A 16597-nucleotide genomic window follows, 5' to 3' on the forward strand; every position below is an offset into this window, starting at 1 on the left:
AAGGCGGGTGCCTGGCTTCATTTCTCTCTATTGTGGGAGACAGGCTCTGCCTGCAAAGACCCAAAGGAGTTGAAAACTTACGTTCACACAAAGACCTGCACAAGGATGTTTATAGCAGTTTTATTCATAATTGGCAAAGCTTGAAAGCACCCAAGATGTCACTCAGTTGATGAATTGCTAAACTGTGGTACACCCAGACAGTGGCATATTTTTCACTGCCAAAAAGAAATGAGCTCTCAAGCCACGAAAAGACATGGAGGGAACTTTGAATGTATATTGCTAAGCCAAAGAAGCCCATCTCAAAACATTGCTGGATGATACTAACTATATGTATGTAGCATACTGTATGATTCTAATTATACGACATTCTGGAAAAGGTAAAAATATGGACACAATGAAAAGATCAGTGGTTGCAAGCGGTGGGGTGAGGAGAGAGGTGGATAGGCAGAGCACAGAGGATTTTTAGTGAAAATACTCTGTGTGATACAATAATGTTGGACATACAGTCAACCCTTGAAAAATGCAGGGGATAGGGGCACTGACCCTCTGCACAGTCGTAAATCTCTGGATAACTTTTGACTCCCCCAAAACTGAACTACTAATAGCCTGTGTGAACCAGAAGCCTTACTAATAAAACAATTGATTGGCACTTACTTTGTATATGTATTATATATGTATTCTTACAATAAAGTAAGATAAAGAAAAGAAAATATTATTAAGAAAATCATAAGATGGGGTGCCTGGGTGGCTCAGTTAAGTGTCAGACTCTTGATTTCAGCTCTCACGATCTCACAGTTCACGGATTCAAGCCCTAAATCAGGCTCTGCACTGACAGTGTGGAGCCTGCTTAAGATTCTCTCTCTCTCTCTCTCTCTCTCTCTCTCTCTCTCTGTCTCTCAAAATAAATTAAAAAAAAAAAGAAAATCATAAGACGGGCACCTGGGTGTCTCAGTCAGTTAAGCATCCAACTCTTAGTTTCAACTCAGGTCATGATCTCACAGTTCATGAGTTCGAAGCCCACATTGGGCTCTGTGCTGACAGTGGGGAGCCTGCTTGAGATTCTCTGTCTCCCTCTCTCCGTGCCCCTTGCCCACTCACACTTGCTCTCAAAAATAAATAAATAAACATTTTTTAAAAATCATAAGAAAACCATGGCTTGCTCAGCCAGTGGAGCTTGCAACTCTTGATCTCGGGGTTGTAAGTTCAAGCCCATGTTGGGTGTAGTGATCACTTAAAAGTAAATTTAAAAAAAAAAGTAAGAAAATTGGGGCACCTGGTTGGCTCAGTCAGTTAAGGGTCTGACTCTTGATTTCGGCTCAGGGCATCATCTCACGGTTCGTGAGTTCGAGCCCCGTGTTGGGCTCTGCACTGTGTCAGCGCAGAGCCTCCTTAGAATTTTCTCTCTCTCTCTCTCTCTCTCTCTCTCTCTCTCTCTCTCTCTCTCTCCCCCTCTCTCTTTGCCCCTCCCCCACTCATGCTCTCTCTGTTTCTCTCTCTCTCAAAATAAATAAAGTACATCTCTTAATAAATAAAAGAAAATCATAAAGAAGAGAAAATACATTTGCAGTACCATACTGTAAAAAATTCATGTATAAGCTGATCAGGCAGTTCAAACCCATGTTGTTCAAGAGTCAACTGTATGTCATTACACTTTTGTCCAAACGCATAGAATGTACAACACCAACAGAGAACTCTAAAGTAAACTACAGACTTTAGGTGATTATGATGTGTCGGTGTAGGTGCATGAGAGGCTGTGCATGAGTGGGGGCAGAGGGCATATGGGATATCTCTGCATTTTCCTCTCAATTTTGTTGTAAACCAAAAACTGCTCTAAAATATTATCCTCTTTAAAATAGCCCCCCCCCAAAATACATATAGTATGTACAAGTACATAAAAGACCTAGAAAGATATACAATAAGGTTTAACAGTGGAGTTTCTGAGTTACATAATAGTGTTTTATTTATTTTTGTTCTACATTTATGGCTTTCTATTATGCCCTTATTCTGCTCTGATAACAATGAAAGGGTTTTTTTTAACTTTTTATTTAAAAACATTTTTTTGGTTAATGTTTATTTACTTTTGAGAGAGAGAGACAGAGTGCGAATGGGGAGGGGCAGAGAGAGAAGGAGATGCAGAATCTGAAGGAGGCTCCAGGCTCTGAGCTGTCAGCACAGAGCCCAACTCGGGGCTCGAACTCATGAACTGCAGGATCATGACCTGAGCTAAAGTTGGGCACTTAACTGTCTGAACCACCCAGTGGCCCCTAAACTTTTTATTTTGACATAATTATAGACTCACAGGAAGCTGCAAGATAGTACATAGACTATCGTGTATCCTTCACCTAACTTCCCCCAAGAGTGCTATCCTGTATAATTGTAGTAGGATATAAAAATGAGGGAATCAACTTTGTTACAATACGTTTAACTAGACCACAGACCTCATTCTGTTGTCACCATTTTTTTGTATCTTTATTTGTGTATGCGTGTACACAAGTATTATTCTATATGTTTTTATTCCGTGATAAATAGATTCATATATTCATGTAACCACCACAAACAAGATACAAAGGAATTCCATTGTGGTATCCACTTGGGATTACACTCCTCTTCCCAGTCCCTATACCCAGGCAACCACTAATCTGTTCTCCACCTCTGTAATTTGGTCATTTCAAGAATGTAATATAAATGATCATACATATGCAATCTTTTGAAATTGACTTTTGTCAATAAGCATAATACCCTTGAGATCAGTCTAGGTTGTTGCATGTTATCATAGTTCATAATAAATATTTTTTAATGTTTATTTATTTTGAGGTGGGGAGGGGCAGAGAGAGAAGGAGAGAGAATCCCAAGCAGTCTCTGTGCTGTAAGGGGGCTCCTGGGTGGCTCAGTGGGTTAAGCCTCTGACTTCGGCTCAGGTCATGATCTCACAGTTCATGAGTTCAAGCCCTGCGTCGGGCTCTGTGCTAACAGCTCAGAGCCTGGAGCCTGCTTGGGATTCTGTGCCTCCCTTTCTCTCTGCCCCTCCCCCACTCTCTCTCTCTCTCTCTCAAAAATATAAAAACATTAAAAAAAAAAAAAGCCTGATGCAGGGCTCGAACACACGAATTGTGAGATCATGACCTGAGCCAAAATCAAGAGTCAAACATTTAACCAACTGAGCCACACAGATGCCCCTTTAATAAGAATATATTTGAGTATATATCCCACCTGAACTCTAATATATATGTTTTTTATTAATTGTTTTAATTCCAGCATAGTTAACATAGTGTATATTAGCTTCAGGTGTACAATATAGCAATTCAACAATTCTTTTTTTTTAATGTTTATTTTTGAGAGAGAGAGAGAGAGAGAGAGAGAGAGAAACAGAGCACAAAAGGGGGAGAGGCAGAGAGAGAGGGAGACACATAACCCGAAGCAGGCTCCAAGCTCCGAGCTGTCAGCACGGAGCCCAACGTGGGGCTCGAACCCACAAACTACGAGATCATGACCTGAGCCCAAGTCAGCCGCTTAACCAACTGAGCTACCCAGGCGTCCTTTTTTTTTTTTTTTTAAGTAAGCTCCACACCCATCATGGGACTTGGACTCACAACCCTGATATCAAGAGTTGCACTCTACTGAGTGAGCCAGCCAGGCGCCCCCGATTCAACAATTCTATGCATTACTCAGTGCTCATCATAAATCTACTCTTTAATCCCCATCACTTATTTCACCCATCCCCCCCTCCCCTCTGGTAACCATCAGTTTGTTCTCTATAGTTAAGAGCCTGTTTCTTCGTTTGTCTCTCTCTCTCTTTTTTTTCCTTTGCTCTTTTGTTTCTTAAATTCCACATATGAGTGAAATCGTATGGTATTTGTCTTTCTCTGACTGACTTATTTTACTTAGCATTATATTCTCTAGCTCCATCCGTGTTGTTGCAAATGGCAAGATTTCATTCTTATTTGTGGCTGGATAATATTCCATTGTATATATGTATATATATATGTAGATATACAGTATTATTTACAGTAGCCAAATTATATATATATATATATATATATATATATATATACCTTCTTTATCCATTCATCAATCAATGGACACTTGGGCTGTTTCCTAATTTGGCTACTGTAAATAATACTGCAATAAACATAGAGTGCATATATTCCTTTGAATTCATGTTTTTGTATTTTGGGGTACACTGTAGTATGATTACTGGATCATTTTTAACTTTTTGAGGAACCTCCATGCTGTTTTCCACAGTGGGTGCACTAGTTTGCCTTCCCACCAACAATGCAAGAGGGTTCTCCTTTCTCCACATCCTCTCCCAACACCTGTTATTTCTTGTATTGTTGATTTCAGCCATTCTGACAAGTGTGAGGTGATACCTCATTGTAGTTTTGATTTGTATTTCCCTGATGATGAGTGATGTTGAGCATCTTGTATCCATTGGCCATCTGGATGTGTTCTTTAGAGAGAGGTCTGTTAATGTCTTCTGCCCGTTTTTTAATTGAATTATTTGTTTTCTGGGTGTTGATTAACATATATGGTTTTAATTCGTGTGTTGTGTGTGTGTGTGTGTGTGTGTGTCCCTGTTTCCAAATGTGAGGATAGGATTTGGAAACCACATGTTTGGTTTTATCCCGCATGATAGTCTAGCCTGAAAAATTAACCAGGGAGTTGGTGACTTGGCTGTGAGCTATTTTAGGGCAGAAACTGACGGATAATTATCCTTCTTGTTGCCTCTTTGGCTCAGCTCAATGATTTGGTCCTGAAATGATTCTAATCAAGCACCTGGGGGAGGGAGTGCAAGTATTCACTAGGAGCTGGCTCCTCAAAACACATCATATAAAACTAGCATCAGTTTGTGTGTATGTTTTTAATAGGGTCATTACACTGGCAGGCATAGAAAGTACATTTAACAACATTGCCTGCAATTGTTGTGGGAAAATGCTAGAAATGAGAGCAGATTATGGTCTGTGCCAAAGGTAGACATGGTGCCTGGAAGGAGCAATCTGCAAGGATCTCTGGGAGACCACTGGCAAAGAGGTTATTTTGGAGTCCTTGGGTTCAAATCCCAGCTCTGCCTCTGTACCAGTCATAGCCCCTTGGAAAGAGAACAATTCCGGCAGACTCTATTTAGAGAATACCGCAAGTGTGTGTGCAGAATATAAGGAAACTACCAGGGCTAGTGAGGAACGCTGGAGCTGGAAATAGAAGGGGGCACCCCCTACGGGGGTGAAGGAGCCAGGGAAAGAGAAGCTACCATAACCCGGAAGAAGAGTTAGATGGAGAAGCACCCTGCAGGGTGAGGCCAGGGGAATGGCCAGCTCAACTTCAATTACCACTCCCCCTTCCAATCTCCTATTGAAGCTCCCAGCACGGGCTCTGGCTGTCCATGCTCCAGGAGCACTGAGCAAGGTAGACTAGGGTGAGGAGGCAAGGGAAGACCTTGGCAGAGCCATTAACTACCTGTTTGGCTTAGGTAAATCACTCCCCCTCTCTGGAGAAAATGGAGAAAGCTCCATTTTCTCATCCATAAAGTCGGGATGATAATATTACCTCCTTTGTAGAATTGAGGTAGGGACTAAATTATAACATGTGAAGTACCTAGTGTGGAGCCCGGCAGGACATTTCAATAAATGACAATTACAGGTGATGGTCATGACAAGAATGACTTGAGTAGGGAGTAATGGGGCTTAGAGAGAGGTATGCTCTCTATGCATCAGGTACTATGACAAATACCACCCCACTCCGTACATAGCTCCTCTTGCTGTAAAATCATCGGGTCAACCTAGGCAGAGCCAAAATTGATGTCAGAACTCCAGACGGCACCAACTGCCACTTTAACATTGGAGAGAAAAAAGAAAAGCTCTCACCTGCTAGGACCACCCCCAACCCAAGCCTTCCCATCTGCAAACTGTGGCCCCGTGGTACAGGTCTGTTTTAGCAAGAGGACCATTTGTTTAAATGAGCCTGCCAAGTGAGAGGATCCAGATTCCTCCTTTTCTCTCTTTTTAAAAAAGCCACAGATATAAATAAGCCCAAGATGGTCTGTTTCTGCCATGACTAGCAGATAAAAGAAAAGACAGTCACCTTCTAAATAGACCAGCAATTAATTAACATTGGGAACTTGGGAAGAATTGATTGGGGGACCCGTCCAATGGGTGGGCCACGGGGCCTGCCAATTCCATCCACCCAGGCTTTGAAGCCAGTTTAGAAACTGTTGGGAAAACCCGAAAAACCCAATTCCCACCCCCTCCCACCCACACCAGACAATCTTGAAGGAAAATACCCAAGTTGACGGAGAAATGAGTTACTCGGAACATACAAAGTCCATCAAATCTTCATCTTAAAGAGTAGATGCCATGTTCCCAAGCCAGGTGCCCCCAAGGAATTAGGTTGACAGATTCAGCAAATAGAAATATGGAATGCCTGGGGTTCCTGGGTAGCTCAGTCGGTTAAGCCACTGACTCTTGATTTCGGCTCAGGTCATGATCTCACAGGTTCATGGGATGATGCCTCACATCAGGATCTGCACTGACAGTGCGGAAACTGCTTGGGATTCTCTCTGTTTCCCTCTCTCTCTGCCCCTCCCCTGTGCATGTGCTCTAGCTCTCTCTTGCTCTCTCAAAATAAATACATAAAGTTCAAAAAAAAAATACAGAATGCCCAGTCAAGTGTGAATTTCAGATAAACAACGAACAATTTTAACTGTGTCCCAAATATTGCATGGGATGCACTTACACTAAAAGATTATTTGTTATTTATCTGAAATTCACATTTAACAGGGCATCAGGTGCTTTATCGGGCTCAGGAATGATGAGGGCGGTCCTGAAGGGACACAGCCCAAACCGAGCCTGTGGACACAGGCTCAAACTGGCAGCCTCCTGAACATCTGAGGCCCATACATGTGCATTTTCTAAGTCTTCGCAGTTAGTAAAATTGGAATCGGTTGAGAACAGTTTAAGGATTTCTGGCTTCCTTTAAGAATGGGAAGCTCCAGCCGTGCTGCTACTAGCCACCCTCCTATGATAACATAATGGGGACAGAAGGGAACGTGGGAAAGTGAAAACTGATCACTGATGTGTTAGATTGAAGGGATTGTGGGTACACTTGTTTCTGGCTGGTTTGTTGCATGGGTCTAGTGGTGGCACCATTAGTAGCCCACGTTTCAGGCCTGGGGAATGTGCCCTTTCTCAGGCTTCGCTGCTGCACTCGACCCCAGAAGTGCTAGCTGCACGATCTGAAAAGCTCGCCCATCTGCAAGGCCACTACCAGGCCATCTTCCTTCTTCCCAGCACAAGGGTGGAGGCTTTGCTCCCACCAGTTGGAGACATATGTGCCCACAGTGCCGCCTAGAGACACAGGCTGGAGTTGCAAGTCCTGGAAGGCACCCCTCTCCATCTTCCCTGGCAATTGTGTAGCCATAATTAGAAATGAGGTAGACAAAATCTAGAAGGAGAAAAGAGGAAGATTAAAAGAAACTAAAAAATAACAAGCGTGTGAGAAGTTCTTTCCATGTTCCAAGCAGAGTTATGTGTTCTTTTATGCCTCGAAAGATCCCCAAAGGCTGGATACCATCCATGTTCCTACTTTGCAAATGAAGAAACTGAGGCTCAGAGATGTGAATCATTTGCTCAAAGCTGCATGGTTGGGGCGCCTGGGTGGCGCAGTCGGTTAAGCGTCCGACTTCAGCCAGGTCACGATCTCGCGGTCCGTGAGTTCGAGCCCCGCGTCAGGCTCTGGGCTGATGGCTCAGAGCCTGGAGCCTGTTTCCGATTCTGTGTCTCCCTCTCTCTCTGCCCCTCCCCCGTTCATGCTCTGTCTCTCTCTGTCCCAAAAATAAATAAACGTTGAAAAAAAAATTTAAAAAAAAAGCTGCATGGTTAATAAAGGGCAGAGCTATGATTCAAACCCAAGAAATGCAAGTCTACAGCCCATGTTCTTTGTTAATATATATGTTTTTAATGTTTATTTATTTTGAGAGGGAGGGAGAACACTCATGCATGTGGAAGCAGGAATGGGACAGAGAGAGAGAGAGGGACAGAGGATCTGAAGCAGGCTCCATGCCGACAGCAAAGAGCCTGAATTCGGGGCTCAAACTCACGAACCATGAGATCATTACCTGAGTCGAAATCTAGAGTCAGATGCTTAACTGAGTGAGCCACCCAGGTGCCCCTGTTGTTAATATTTTTTAATATTATCATACAATAAGGTTGACTTTAGTTTTTCTTCTGGTGCACAGTTCTACAAACTTTGACATATGTATAGGGGCAACTGGTTTTGACTCAATTTTGGCTCAGGTCATGGTTTCACTGAGTTCAAGCCCTGCATCAGCTCCACAATGACAGTGCAGAACCCGCTTGGTATTCTCTCTCTCTCCCTCTCTCTGCCACTCCCTGCCCCCCCCCACTCAGAATAAATAAACTTTAAAAATGTATAAAGTCATGTTACCACCACCACAATAAGGATACCCCAAAACTTCCTTGTGCTATTCCTTTATATTCACATCCCCTACTCATCCTAACTCTGGCAACCACTGTTCCCCATCACTAAAGTTTTTTCTTTCCAAGAATATCAAATAAATAGAATCATGCAGTATGTAACCATTTGAGGCTAGTTTCCCTCACTCTGCATATCTTGGGATTCATCCAAATTGTTACCTGTATCACAAGTTTATTCCTTTTTACTTGGGTGAAGATGGTTATAACTAATTGAACATTTAACCTGTGCCAAGGCTATACTAAGCATTTTGACATTATCTCATTTGATCCTCACAGATTCTGAAGAGGAAGGTAATGTTATACCCATTTTATAGATGGGAGATTGGTAGAAGTCACAGGCTGTATGCCAGGGGTCAGGACTAGTCCCAGACTCAGAACCAGTTATAAAATTGCTCTGTTCCCGGACAACAAAAAGTGAGGTGTGGGGGAGACAATACCATCTCCTTGCTGGAATTCTGCAAGATGATCTGTGGGTCCTTATCTTTCCCCACAGCCTCCCAGAAATGCTTGTGATTCCATTAATGCAGCTAGTGAGGTTCTCAAGCAAAAGCCCTTGCAAGACAGTAGAGCATAGAAACTAGGGGCCCAGGATGGAGTTCAAATCCTAGCTGTCACTCCCAAGGTGTGTAACCTCAAGTAAGCTGGTAAACCTCCCTGAGCCTCAGTTTTCCTGTCTTTAAAATGGGATAGTAAAAATAAAAATAAAATGGGGTAATAACAAGCAGGGTTGGGATATAGATTAAATAATAATTAACAAAATATCACACATGATAAGCACTCAACGAACACATTTATCCCTGTAGTACCCTAACACAGACCTCCCATCTCAGTGTGGCAGGAAGATTTGTTTATTCACTAGATATGTATTGCGTCCCTACTATTTTCCAGGCCTTGGGCTAAATGCTTTGCAGACATGAGTTTAGTGAACCTTACAAATTATCGGAAGTAGATATTGTTATGAACCCCTATTTCACACATGAGGAAACTGAGGCTTGTAGAGGTGAAGTTATTTGCCAGACCCCTCTGCTAGGACAAAGAAGTAAAATAAGACTGAAGCATCAACTGTTTGGTGGGACTGAAGCTAGGGAGACAGGATGCAGAATTCGGGTATCCGAGACCTACCATTGGCCCTGGAGCTCAGGGAAGCAGTGACAGCAAACCCAAGAAACAAGGTGGGTGGGAGATCTCTCAGGAGCTTCTTTGGTCCCTAGCTGGCAGGCATTTGGGGCCACTTCTTCCAACAAGGAAACCCAGCAAAAGCATTTGAACTTTTAAGAGCCAAAAATTGACTCTTTCCTACATCCATTAGGCGGCATACGAGCTATCGGCTGCACTTAAGAGCCAGACGGACAGGGCTCGAATCCTGGCTCTGCCACTCTTACCAGCTGTGTTGACCTTGGGCAAGTTGTTTCACCTGAGACCATTCCTTCAATTGTCAAATGAGGTTAATAACACAGCCTGCCTCACAGGGTTGTTGGAAGAATATTTTATTACATGTAAAGAACTGTAATTAACACATAGTGAGGGCTCAGTAAATGTTAGCCGTGGTTACTATGATTATTACTGCAGGGGCCGGTACCTAAGAGGGAAGCAGACCATGGTGAGACCTGTGGTGACCTGGAAAGCACAAGGGCATCCCTGCCCAAAGGGATGGATGTTATTCAGCCACAGTCATTATTACCAGGTAGGAAAACGAGTCCACAATGACCAGACCTTCCAATTTTCCACTCAAAGCCACACTGGCCTCCTTTCTACTCTCAACACAGCAACCAACAGGCATGTTTTTGCCTCAAGGCCTTTGCACTGGCCTGCAATGTACTATCCCACTGATATTCACACAACTTACCCTCTGATCTAGTTCAGCTCTGTACCCAAATGTCCACCTTGACATTTCCATTCTTATCCCTTTTCCCCACTGTAATGGGTTTTCTCTATTGTATTCATCATTAAATAACAGGCTACTATTTTTTTTTAATTTTTTACTTTGAGAGGGCGAGAATGCGCGAGGGTGGGGCAGAGAGGTGGGGAGAAAGACAGGCTCCACACTGTCAGCAAACCCCGACACAGGGCTCCATCCCACGAACCACAAGATCGTGACCTGAGCTGAAACCAAGAGTTCAACCAACTAAGCCACACAGGCACCCCAACATACTATTATTTTTTATTCTTCTTTCCTCCATTGGCAAGTTCATTTTCCACATTGGCAATAACACCCCCCCCACACACACACACACAATTTATATTCTCACACCTAGAACAGAGCCTGGCACATGGTAGGTACTCAATACTTATGGAATGGATTATGTCTTCATGCTGCCAGTTTGTGAGTGATAATTCAATGACCAAAGGAATCATTTGGCCATTTTTGCCTTATTGAGCACCTACTATATGCAAGGAATAGGTCTGGAAACTGCAGAGGATAAGAACAGAAAACCCTCCTGTTCTAGTAGAAGGCAATAAATTGGAGAGGAAAAAGGAGGGGCGCTTTGGAATCAAACACATCAGTTGGTGACCCAATTCTGTCTCTTGTATAGAGCTGGGGAACTGACTCTTTGAGCGTCACTCCCCCACCTGTACAATTGGGGTAAGAATCATGCCAGTTTTCTCCTCACTGGGCTGTTGTGATGAGTAACAAAGTGTGCATGTCAAGTGCTTTAGCACAGTCCAGCCAAAAGGCGAAGTGTGTGATTCATTCTTTCATTTAACAAATACTTAGTGAGTGGCCTACCACATGCCAGGGACTGTGCCACTTGCTGTGGAGGGGCTACAAAGGGCAAGTTGCTACTTACATGGAGTTCTGGTTTAATAGGGGCGGGGGTGAGGGAACACTGACAATACACTATATACACATACTATGTGTGTATATATATATATATATATATATACACACACATACTATATCATATATATATACACACACTATATATTTTAAAAATGTCACATATGCATAGGTACTATTTATTAGGCAGTAGTAATATGAAAATAAAATACAGGGTAAAGGAATAGAAAGGGAACAGATTATTTTAGATAGGTCCCCAGAGAGGGTGACATTGAATAAACAGCTGATTGAGACAAGGGAGCGAACCAGGCAAAGATACGAAGAGGCTAGGATTGGTCACTCCAGGCGGAGGGAACATCAAGTCCAAATATTTTGAAATAGGAGTGATCCTTAAGTGGAAGGAAGTTTGATGGCTGAGACAAAGGGATGGGAGGTCAGAAATCAAGGAAGATGGTGCGGGCTGCTGACTGGCTTCTACTCTGCGTGAGGTGGGGACGCTGGACGTGGAGTGATTCTTTGGTTTTCAAGATCACTCCAGCTGCGGAACAGATCTTAAGGGGGAGTGGTAGTAGAAAGGACAGTAATGAAAGCTTGGAGGATGGTTTGAATCAGCAGTGACACAAACAGATGGTAAGAGGGGCAAACTTCAGATGTAATCTGAAGGCAGAAACCAATAGGATTCACACAAGCGAAATGTCAAGGGTTAATTCCCAAGGTTTTCAGCCTGAGCAACTAGACTGAAGGTGTTGCCAATACCTGGGATAGGACTGTGGGAGGGGCAGTGGGGAGGGATCAGTTCAGCTTTTGAAGTTTAAATTGAATACAGGAAGGGGAACACAAGTCTGGAAATGTAGCTTGGGGACCAGTTTCTAATGTGCTGACAAGAAATTCAGGAAGGTCAGCTGGCTGAATTCAGGGACTTAATCTTAGAATTTGTCTGGGGAAGGATCTGCTCCCCAATTCAGTCCGTGGCTGGAGTCCACCTTGTTGCATAGATGTTTCACAGGAGAGCTTGCTTCAACAAAGCAAGCAAGCCGAAGACAGATATGAAGGGAACTAGCCAGAGAATTAGCAAATCAGGAATCTAATCTCGTGACCTACCCTCTTCTGTGGTTTTCTAGTCACTGGAATCACTAGGTCCAACACACTCAAGGAGAGGTGATCACCGGAGTCAATACCAAGAGCTAGTTTATAAGGCACAATATAAATGGCCCAGTGTGGAATGCCATCTTTCTCAGGTTAGACTCTTAGGACATTTGTTACAATTATTGGGCAAGGGGAAGAAACACTAGGAGGAGACAAAGGAGAAGGAAAATTGGCCAGTCTGGTATTTTCCAAATCAAGTATAGCCCCAATCCCATTTACTAATCTCATTAAGTCACTTATAAAGCAAAGAATCTACTTGTCCAAGTTTGGGATCTGCCCTCCATTTGCTCTGACCCTGGAGTTTGACCCCTGTAGACATTTTGTTAATTACCCCTGGGTTCAAGGTTTATCTGTTAACCAACTATAAGAGCATTTTTACTTGAAGAATTTTATTTTCTTACTCCAGATTGGGAAGATACAAGTTGGAAATTTTACCACAGTTCAACAATAATTCTTTATTCTTCAAAATGCACACAGGCCCTTAGACAGTCTTCAGGTTACACAAAAGCCTTGTGAGACTGATTCATCCAGAACTATTAATTATCCTTTCTCAGAAAAGCACAAGGTCAAGGCCAATCTTTTTCGAGGCTTGTATTCAAACTCCAGTTGAGAAAATCCTTAAAAAAAAAAAAAAAAGATTACAATCAGTAATACTGACATGTAATTCTGATACAAAATGCTCCTTGTTTAGGATATGAGACATCTGGTTAAGACTTCAGGAACTAGGTGGATGTACAAATAAGTACCAAACATTCTAGAAGCAAGCTGCCATGTTCAAGAGGAGGTCCATGTAGCAAGGATTTTCTTACAAAAAAGAATCCCAATTGAAACATGACCTGGAGCTTCCTGCTTTTTTGTATTTTCTGCCAAGACAGACAGAATTAACTTCATTTTTTCCCCTTCTTCCAAGACCTAGCAGTACCAATAGGTTAACAGTCTTCCTCAATTCTCCCCTCCCACTTGGGAAATGGGTTCCTAGGTTATTCCCTAGCGGGCAAATGCAACACCACTATTGGGGGGGGAAGCACATTTAACCTTCTTACAAGGGGACTGACAAATAATGCCATTTGCAGAAACCTCACCTGTTATGGGACAGACTTGAAACAAGCAGATCAGTCTACATCAATCGACTTACTGCCCTGTGCCTCACAGGGCTCCGGACCTGTAAGAAGTTAGCAGATAAAACCAAGATAAAGGACCCAATTCCTTGGAGGAAAAAAGCAGAGCAAGCTCAAACCCCACTAAAAACAAAACCCACATAGAAGGATAGAGATAGAAGTTATCTCTGGGGCCAAAGCATCAGACAAAACACTGGCTAATGGTTCAGTTAGATCAACAGGGTCGATCTGATGGGGAAAAAAGTTATGTCATCAGCTGCAATGACCAAATTTGAGTTAGAACAGAACACGAGGAGGACAATCCCCACATTTAAAATTAAAGTGAAAGTAGGGGTGCCTGGATGGCTTAGTTGGAAGAGTATGCAACTCTTGATTTCAGTGTCCTGAGTTTGAGCTGCATGCTGGGTGTAGAGATCACTTACAATTTAAAAGAAAAGCAGTTACTACCTCTCCCTTCTCCAGATCCTGTGTCTACTCAGCCACGTGGACATCACTTCCCACTTCTGGTCCACTTGGAAGCCTGCTTTCTGCCAACAGTAAATCTGAGATGAAAAAAAACCAGGAGGTCCCAATCAGCTAGATGCCCAAGGGTGTGGGGAATAGAGGAGCTGCTCCAACTGGCATATCAGACAAAAACTGGCTTAGAAAAGTTAGATCAACATGGTCGATCTGTTGGGGAAAAAAGTTCAGTCATCATATATGCCAGTAGGGAGCTCTTGTTCTCGCAGAAAAAGGACTGAACAAGGAATATTTGCTTGATCTACTTCTAACACCTGCATAGTCAACGTTTGAGCACACCTGTATTCTGTTGGCAGTAACAACTAAGATAGACACCCCTGCTTTCTGAGGGTGTACTTACAGAAACACTCTGGGACTGCAAGTTTTAAGAAAAATCTGTCCCCCCAGTTAAGTCCTGCCCTTAAGAGGTCATTCCTGGACTCAAGTGAATTTAAAGGGTACACAGTGCAAGATTAGCTTGAGCGTCTAGGTCAACACACTTCGCTTTTCTTTAAAAATAAAAAAAAAAATCCTTACGTGGGGCATCGATCTGGCTGGCTGGGTTGGTAGAGCATGTGACTCGATCTTGGAGTCGGAAATCCAAGCTACACAAAGGGTGTAGAGACTACTTAGAATTTTAAAGTCTCTCGTAACTACACCCCCACCCCCGCACTGCCTCCTGCCAGTCTCTCCCTTGCAGTGTATTCCATCTCCCTTGTTCTGCCTTAGGTGAACCCTTTTACCACCAGCACACACAGCCTCGGCCTCCACCGCACCAGGCTGCCCCATGATCGTGTTATCCATCCACTTGGAAATCTAAGTGCACACAACGGTGTATCACAAAAACGAAAACCAAAAAACCCACATCACATGTGAAGGAATGGGACCCAAAAATGTGCTTTCAGGAGCACTAAGGCATTTAACAATGAGCTAGGGGCCCCGGGGTGGCTCAGTCAGGATTCTCTTACCCCCTCTCTCTTGGTCTCACCTCCGCTCCCACGTACTCTCAAAATAAGCCTTAAAAAATTAGCATCTATTCACCTTAAAGAGACCATTCCTTGGATCGTCTGGGTGGCTCAGTCAGTTGAGCCTCTTAACTCCTGATTTCTGCTCAGGCCATGATCTTACAATTCATGAGATCAAGTCGCTCATCTGGCTCTGCACTCAGGGGAATGCTCTCTCAAAATAAACATTAAGACAGAGAGAGGGACCTGGGTGGCTCAGTCCATTGAGCATCCTACTTTGGCTCAGGTCACGACTCACAGTTTGTGAGTTCCAGTCCCGCATGGAGCTCACTGCAATGGGCGCGGAGCCCGCTTCAGATCCTGTCTTCTCTGTTGCTCCTCCCCCACTCACGCTCTGTCAAAAATTAAAATCTTCATTTCTTTCCCCCCAAGTCTGCTTAGCAGGTGAAAAGGCTCCCCACAGCACGCATTTCCTACAATAGGCCAGGAGACCTATGCTTACCCCAAGTCAGGAGACCGAAGGCTGGAGACGTCTACGTGGGGGTCTCTTGGAGGCCCAGCAGCGAGTGCCTCCCTCCTCCAAGATCCATTCGGTACCCTCTGATCGCGCCAACCTGCGAACCAAAAAAGGGGCATCAATCGACATCCTTCCCACGGTTGGAAAAGAACATGGCCGGGCCTCGTGAGGCTGGTGTATCAGAACTAACTGGCAAGTGTTCAAAGACATCACCATTGTCGATCTGATGGGGAAAAAAGCGAAGTCATCATTTACACCAGCCAAGGACTCCTCAGGTCCGCAGGCAGGCGCGGATTTTTCCCAGTTTAAACTCGTCTCCTCAAAGCCTTAAGGCCCATTTAAGGTCAGTAGAGAGAGACCGGGCAGGGGCGACAGCAAAGAGGAAAAAGGAGGAACAGAGATCTCGAAGAGAAAACAACAGGATCTCCACTCACCACACACAGTAGCAAACCCGAGTTTCCGGGCCCAGACTTCATCGGATGGGTCGGATGAGGTACGACCCAACACAAGACAGAAGAACCAGGGCCAAAGACGCAAAGGAACGAGAAACGCCCTAGACCTCTCTTATATAACCAGAGGAGGCTCTCGCGCCTGCGCACTGTGCCGGTGGCACTTCCCGTTCCCTCCCGCGCCACGCGGGGCTCTCTGGGAAATGTAGTCTCGGAGTCGCCGGGGCGAAGGCTATCTTATGGTTGTCAAGGCCGCCCTAGCCCCGCCCCCTTCCCGGTACACTCCGGGCCACAAGGGCTCGTCGGCCTCGCCGCCATGTCGCGCTTCACACGCACCAAGCCACCCGGCGGGTTCCCCCTCCTCCGGGGCGGGCTCAGGCCTGCGACGGCCCTGGGCGCTGTTAACCCGCCCTCCTCAGTCCCCTCCCCTCAGCCGCGCCCGCCCGAGCCCGCCGGCCCCGCCGCCGTGGGGAGCTGAGGCGACACCAGTCCGTCCACCCGCCCCTGCCGGGCCTGAGGGCGGAGGCGCCGGCAGAGCATCAGGGCCCGGCCCCCTCGTTCGCAGCCCAGAGGTCCCCTCCTCCTCCTCCTCTTCCTCCTTTTCTTCCTCCTCCTCCTCTTCCTCCTTCTCCTCCCCCC

At 44.6% G+C, this 16597-nt stretch overlaps 1 long non-coding RNA gene and 3 other non-coding genes across 6 annotated transcripts; all 4 read right to left on the reverse strand.

The window, feature by feature from the left end:
• Positions 1-12783: 12783 nt before the first annotated feature.
• LOC115509994 lies at positions 12784-16554 on the reverse strand. 3 transcript variants are annotated; one of them, XR_003967561.1, is made up of 6 exons: positions 15944-16554; positions 15495-15606; positions 14565-14632; positions 13952-14071; positions 13494-13573; positions 12784-13028 (listed from the first exon to the last, which is right to left on the reverse strand). It is a non-coding gene; the product is annotated as an uncharacterized LOC115509994 (long non-coding RNA). The 3 variants fall into 3 exon arrangements; XR_003967559.1 differs by having other exon boundaries at positions 13977-14071; positions 15944-16549; XR_003967560.1 differs by lacking the exon at positions 14565-14632 and having other exon boundaries at positions 13977-14071; positions 15944-16545.
• Positions 13702-13795, reverse strand: LOC115511380. Its single transcript, XR_003968041.1, has one exon. It is a non-coding gene; the product is annotated as a small nucleolar SNORD12/SNORD106 (small nucleolar RNA).
• LOC115511379 lies at positions 14146-14236 on the reverse strand. Its single transcript, XR_003968040.1, has one exon. It is a non-coding gene; the product is annotated as a small nucleolar SNORD12/SNORD106 (small nucleolar RNA).
• LOC115511378 lies at positions 15680-15770 on the reverse strand. Its single transcript, XR_003968039.1, has one exon. It is a non-coding gene; the product is annotated as a small nucleolar SNORD12/SNORD106 (small nucleolar RNA).
• Positions 16555-16597: the final 43 nt, after the last annotated feature.

Source organism: Lynx canadensis, chromosome A3, assembly GCF_007474595.2.
Source record: "Lynx canadensis isolate LIC74 chromosome A3, mLynCan4.pri.v2, whole genome shotgun sequence".
NCBI lineage: Eukaryota > Metazoa > Chordata > Mammalia > Carnivora > Felidae > Lynx > Lynx canadensis.